This window comes from Aegilops tauschii, chromosome 3 (genome assembly GCF_002575655.3).
Source record: "Aegilops tauschii subsp. strangulata cultivar AL8/78 chromosome 3, Aet v6.0, whole genome shotgun sequence".
NCBI lineage: Eukaryota > Viridiplantae > Streptophyta > Magnoliopsida > Poales > Poaceae > Aegilops > Aegilops tauschii.
Genome location: NC_053037.3, coordinates 439,264,810 through 439,271,864, shown reverse-complemented (window position 1 = coordinate 439,271,864; position 7,055 = coordinate 439,264,810).

The following is a 7,055-nucleotide window of genomic DNA, read 5'->3' as shown; positions in this document are numbered from 1 at the left end:
TCATGAATATCTCTCAAACCCAATCCACGTCTACGAGCATAGCATGGCAATATAATAGCAAACGTAGAAGTAACTCCCAAGGGTTTGATAAATAAAACAGGTAATAAGTACTACCTCAACTACTTCCCAATACCCACATTTAATTAGATCCTAACCATGCAATGTTTGAGGATTGATCTAATGCAAATAAAACTGGGTATGGAAAAGTATGATCAAAGTGTTACTTGCCTTGCTGATGATCCGGGTAACCTAGAGATTCGAAGTAACAAGCGGCGCACTCCGGGTACTCTATCGCAAACAAACAAGCAAACAATAAGTACTCATCTAATGCACAAGTAAAACTCAAATAAAAAAATCCAACCAGAAAGTTCAACTTAAGAACTCCGGTTTGCAAAAAAAAAATCAATTCGAACGAGGCAACGAAAGTCAAACGGCGAAAGAAACAAGCTTCGTTTACTAATCTGGGTCTAGGTCAAATGTTACAGTAGCAAAAACTTGTTTGAGTAGGTTAAACGGAAAGAGAATTTCGAGACGAAACTCTAGGCGCTTGAATCGCCTGATTCCGATAAACGAGCGAAAAGTTAAACGAAAACGAAGATCTGATCTGAAATCGAGATCTGGAATAATCGCGGAAAAATCCGACGAAAAAGAAAACTGACGAACGGTTAAACGAACGAACGTTCGTTAACAGCGAAAAATCCGACGAACACGTTCATTAAAACGAACGGATCGGTGAATGTTCACTAAATAATAAAACCGAAAAAAACCGATCTAGGGTTTAGAAAAAAAACGAACGGTTTTTTTTTTAGAAAACCGGCAAGGGCGGCGGCGGCTCGGTACCTCGGCGGGCAGCTCCGGCGGGGCTCCGGCGGGGCTCGGGCGAGGCTCGGGCGGCGGCGGGGTGACGGCGGGAGGCGGCGGGCGGCGGCGCACGGCTTCGGGGCGGCGGCGCGAGCGGCGGCAGCGCGGCTCTCCTGCGGGCGGCGGCGGGTGCGGGTCGGGGGCGGCGGGGGTGAGGAGGGCTGGCGGGGGAGGGGGGTATATAAGAGAGGGGGGGCTGCTTGGAGGAGGGGGCAAGGCGGCGGCGATGGCGTGTCCGAGCCGGACACCGGCGGCGGCGGCCGTGCGCACGAGGGAGACGGCCGGGCTGGGCCGGCCGGCTCGGCTGGGCCTCGGCCCGGTCGGGCGCGGTGTTTTTTTTAAATATTCCGCCGAATCTAAAAAAATCGCAGAAAAATAAATAAAAATCCAAAAATGATAAAACAAATTTTCCCCGTCTAATTAAAATAATTAGAACAAGGTGAACATTTTTTTGACACAAAAATGCAGTTTTGAAAACGTGCAATTTTTTTAATGCAATTAAAATTGCAAATAAAATCCGAATAAAATCCAATATATGATTTTAATATTTTTCCTCCAATATTTCAATTGTTTTGGAGAAGTCATATTTTCCCCTCTCATTTATTTTAATGTGAAATATTTTCCGGAGAGAAAATAATTAAAACCAAAATCCTCGTTTTATTATTTGATGAAAATCAAATATGATAAATCGGGAAAATCCCCAACTCTCTCCGAGGGTCCTTGAGTTGCTTAGGATTTATCGAGGATTTGCCAAAATGCAATAAAATATGCTATGCAACGATGATCTATGTATAACATTCCAAATTGAAAATTTGGGATGTTACAGTTAGTCAGAACTAGACGTGCCGTGGAGGACATGAATTTGCCCTGTCAAGGGCTTACTTTCCTGCCTACCTTCCCCGTGAGGGGGGGCATTCATCGATAGTCACTCTCCGAGAGGCCAGAGGCAAACCTAGGTACGAAAAAGGGAATTTCCCCACTTTACAGTTGAGAAGATCAGCGATACGTCGCCCCTCCTCGCTGTCCATCCCCATAGACAGCATTTCGCACTTATGAAAGTTGATTTTAAGACCGGACATCAGTTCAAAGCTCAGAAGAAGTGCTTTCACCGTTGCAATACTGTGAGTGTCCGGCTGGAACAGTAGCAGTGTGTCGTCCACATACTGTAGGTGCGAAACCCCCCTGGGATGAGATGGCCAACCACTCCCTTAATGTGGCCGGCCGCGGCCGCCCTCCGTAGCATTGCCGCGAGGGCATCTACCACAAAGTTAAATAGGAGCGGAGACATTGGGTCACCCTAACGCAGTCCCCGCTTGTTCCGGAAGAAGTTACCCACTTCCCCGTTAACCGAGATCGCAGTCTGACCACCCGAGACCAGCTGCATGACTCGGTGGACCCACATGGCCGAGAAACCCCGAGACAAAAGCACCTGACGCAAGAAGTTCCAGTTGACGTGATCGTACGCTTTTTCGAAATCTAATTTGAGGAGGATAGCCGGTTCCCTAGTGTGTTTAAGTTCATGAATGATTTCCTGAAGCGCGAGCGAGCCCTCCAGGATGTTGCGGCCTCTGATAAACGTCGTTTGGGTGCGGCTAATGATGTGGTGAGCTATCGGAACAAGATGAGTGGTGGTAGCTTTGGAGCAGATCTTGAAAGGGACGTTGATCAACGCGATCCGCCTACATTGACGGATGTTGTCAGCGCCTGCTACCTTAGGGATAAGTGAAAGGATCCCAAAATTGAGCCTGGCGATATCAACCGTCCCTCGCATGAAACCGTTGCAGATCTCAAACATGGGCCCCTTAAGGATGGGCCAGAAACGCTTGAACATGGCCACGGGCCACCCATCCGGGCCTGGCGCCGTGTCGGTTTCATGCTACCAAGAGCCGCGTCAATTTCCTCGGGTAAGAATGCGAGCCCCAGCTCCTCATTCTCCCGATCGGTGACGAGTTGTGAGGGGTCCCACAGGTCAGCGCGTATCCCTGCGCGCTGCTCCTCACGCGTCCCCATGAGCAGCAAGTAGAACTCATAAACGTGACGCACAATATCCTCCTGAGACAGCAAGAGCCCCTACTCAGACTGTAAGCGGAGAATCGTGCACCTACGCCGTCGCCCATTGGCATAGGTATGGAAGTATTTCGTGTTAGTGTCCCCTTTTAGTGTCCATTTTAGGCCACCTCGACGCCTCCAGTATTCTTCTTCCGCACGCAACAGAGACTGCACCTGGTTCTCCAAGGCGTAGCGATGAGCCCATTCCTGTTTAGAGAAACGCCGCACGTCCACCTGTTGATCGAGGCTTGTGATCTTACCACTACTAGGAAAAGTGCTATAGATGGAATGGCCACTAATGGCGCACCAGACATGTGGTGCGCCTATAGCAATGGCGCACCATGTGCTAGTGCGCCATTAGTGTGAAAAACACTAATGGCGCACCAGACAAACGGTGCGCCATTAGTAACAAATTTTTTTTATTTTATTTTTCCAAACATACTAATGGCGCACCAGAACACAGTGCGCCATTACTAGTTCTAACTAGTAATGGCGCACTAGCCACATAGTGCGCCACTACTATATTTTTTTATTTTTTATTTTTTTGCAAAACTACTAATGGCACACCAGGGAACAGTGCACCATTACTAGCGATCCCCCTCCATCTCGATCGCTATCCCACCTCGCCAGATCCGGCCCCCCTCGCCGCCGATCACCCCCCGCACCCTCTACCCCGCTCCACCGGGCGCCGCCGCCGACCCCCCGCACCCTCCCCCGCTCCACCGCCGTCGACGACCCACCGCACCCTTCCCTGCTCCACCGCCGCCGCCGACGACCCACCGCACCCTCCCCCGCTCCACCGCCGCCGACGACCCACCGCACCCTAGCTCCCCTGCTCCACCGCCGCCGATGACCCACCGCACCCTCCCCGGCCCGCTCCACCACCGCCGACGACCCCCTGCACCCTCTCCGGCCTGCTCCACCGTCACAAATGAATGCTATAGCTAATTCCTCCCTCTCCCTCGCTAGTTCCCCTTCGTCCCTCTCCCCCGCGCCAGTTCCTCTCCGTCCGCTCCCAATCCGCGCCCCCGCCGCCTCCCTCTCCCCATCCTCCCCTCCGACCCCACCCCACTCTCGCCGGAGCAGCGCCGCAGGGCCGACACCAACCTCGCCCTCGCCCGCGCGCGCCGCAACCTCCGCCTCGCATTCAACAGCTACACATTCTACACCGAGGACAAGGACATGAAGAGCGATGGTTATCAGAACTCCAGGGTAACGATGGAATCCTACACCGGTAACGACAAGGACAGAGCACCCCCCGCAACCCCCGACGACCCACCGCACCCTCCCCCGCTCCACCGTCGCCGAGCACCCCCCGCACCCTGTTTTTATAAAAATTATTACTGTTTTTATAAAAAATATTACTGTTATGATTTAAACAAGTTTCAACATATTTAAACACAAATAAATATCAAACAGCATTTTAAATGCATTTTTTATAAAAAATATTACTGTTTTTATAAAAAAAATATTACTGTTATGATTTAAACAAGTTTGAACATATTTAAACACAAATAAATATCAAACAGCATTTTAAATGCATAAAAAAATTGGGGAGCCTGGGAATCGAACCCAAGACCTCCTAGTGTGTGTGCTGCGTGCTGACCAGTCGGGCTAGTGGGCGTGTTCTGATGGAGATAGGGTTAGGTGGGATATAACCTGACCAGTCGGGCTAGTAAGTAAAACAAAATTCTAATGGCGCACCAGGGGGAGGTGCGCCATTAGAATCGACGTACTTATGGCGCACCAGGGGGAGGTGCGCCATTAGAATTTTTATACTTGTTCCCCTCGCACTGTCGCCTCCCTCCCTCCCTCGCTCGCCAGATCCCCCACTCCTCGACCCCAACCATACGCCGCCGCCCCCTTGCTCCGCCCCCTCCGTCCGCCGCGCCTGCACGCCGGCGAGCGCGGCCCCGACGCGCCCATCCCGCCTGCCCCTGCCGTGCTCCGCCACCGGCCCCTGCTCTCCTTCGACCGCGGCGAGCGAGGACCCGGAACAGCTCGGATCCCGACCGCGACCCCTTCGCCGACCCCGACCCCTCCGGCGACCAGGTACCTCTCCTCCTTCCTCCTTCCTCCCTCTCTCCACCATTCCCCATTCCCTCCCACCTGTCCAGCGCCGACTCCATCACCATGGACTGACTCCCTCGCAGTCGAGATCCGCCCCGTCGACGTCTAGCAGCCCAGCTCGACCTCCAGCCACTCCAGCTCCCTGGTGCGCCAAAAAGGTGGCAGCTCGTAGCCTCGTACATTGCTTTCAGTATGGGTGTAGAATCTCTAGCAGATAGTTCACTAGTATAACAACAATGGTCATTGTTTAGTATTTGGCACTTCTGTTTAGGTTAAAACAATGTTATTTTTTTTTGTTCTTTTGCAAAGATTAGAGTGCAGCAGCCCTGTAGATTGTGATTAATTACTATATGATTCAGTTCTAAATATTTTGTTTTATGATCCCAGTGCAAAGGAATTCATATTTTAGTTTACATCTGTCTATGTAGTGTGTTGTGAAGGCCAAGTTTGAGAAGTGGTGGTGTCGCAGAGCAATCCTCTCCCTTGACAGGTACAATGTCCACTCTTCCACATGTCTTAGTTTTTTTAATGCAATTGCTTCATTGCCATATTACATCATTAACTGTTATATATTCCAAATCGTGCAAAACTTCAATAGGGCAAACCTTATGTGATGATACAGGTTGTTAGTTGCTACTAGAAAGTGTTGAGAGATATTAAAGCGGTGTAACAATTGTTGTCGGGTTTAGCAACTGATATCTTCTTCATCTCCTTTTGCACTGCTTACATGTAAGGTATTGTAGTTTAGGTGCTTCTTTCACCAGCTGCAAAACAATGCAGCTGGTGCTTGATGCATGTGTTAATGCTAGTAAGCTCCTGTTATGGGTCTCAAGCATGAATGTACCCCAAGATTTCTATTGGAACTGGACATGTGTTAATGCAATTAGGTGCTTCTTTCACCAGCTGCAAAACAATGCAATTTCATACGTTTTCACCAGCTGCAAAACATCATAAAAATACCATTAGGTACCTCCTGTAAACACAAAAATAGAAACAATGCAAGACATGGCTTGTCTCTGATCCTCTGTTTTCTTTTTTCATTGGTTGCATTTTGATCCTAAATGTCAATCAATAAGTCTATTATTAGGAATCAGCAAAGTTGATTATCTATTCTACATAATTTCTAATCTGATGTTTGCATTTCCTAACTGTAGCATTTTTTTCTCAGACCAAGGCAAATGAAATCGACTAAAGAAAGAAATAGCATTTACCAATTACCACTAACCATGGCACTAATGTTTCACCTTAGATCATATGTTTGTTCTCTGATACACATGTGGGAAACCTTCTAAACAACAACCTATTAATGGTAGTTGTTCTTTGTATTGTGGAATACATCGCATGTTTTATAAATTGGGTCAGATGTATAATTAGTCGATGTATAATCCTGGTACTAATTGGTCTCTTCTGCTGCTTATCAGAGATGGGGGGAAGTAGCCACCGCCGCTCTGCCTCACCGGAGTACGAGTTGGATGCTTTCGAGTTCTTCAGTATCATACTTGGGACTTCAGTATCAGCCACGAGGCAGGTATATAAAACGAGAGATCTCCCCTTCACCCATCTCATTATGATAACTCTGTTGTTTGCTACATCACTCCTTGTCCCAAATTGCAGAGGCTGCCTGACACTTTTATGAACATGCTGGGTGAAGATCCGCCACATAATGTGAAGCTCCGACAGGCCGGCAGCGGGGTTCGCAGGCTGTGGGACGTGGAGTTGGTGATCGAGGAGGGCCACATGTACCTGTGCCGTGGCTGGGAGAAGTTCTACAGTGCCTACGACCTACGGACCGGGTACTTTCTTCTCTTCAGGTACGACGATGACGCCACAATGCTCATCATGAAGGTTTTCAACACGACTATGTGTCGCATGCGCTACACTGACGACGAAGATGCCAGTGCGTTCTGCCTCTTCTTATTCCTCTACATTTGGCTTTGTCTCACATCGATTGTTAATGGCCATTGTTGCATTTGGACAGGCAATGTGAGCAGCAGCAGCGACACTGGCTACAGCCAAAGCAGCAGCGATTATGGTTGTAGCAAAAGCAACAGCGATTCTGGCTTTAGCGAAAGCAG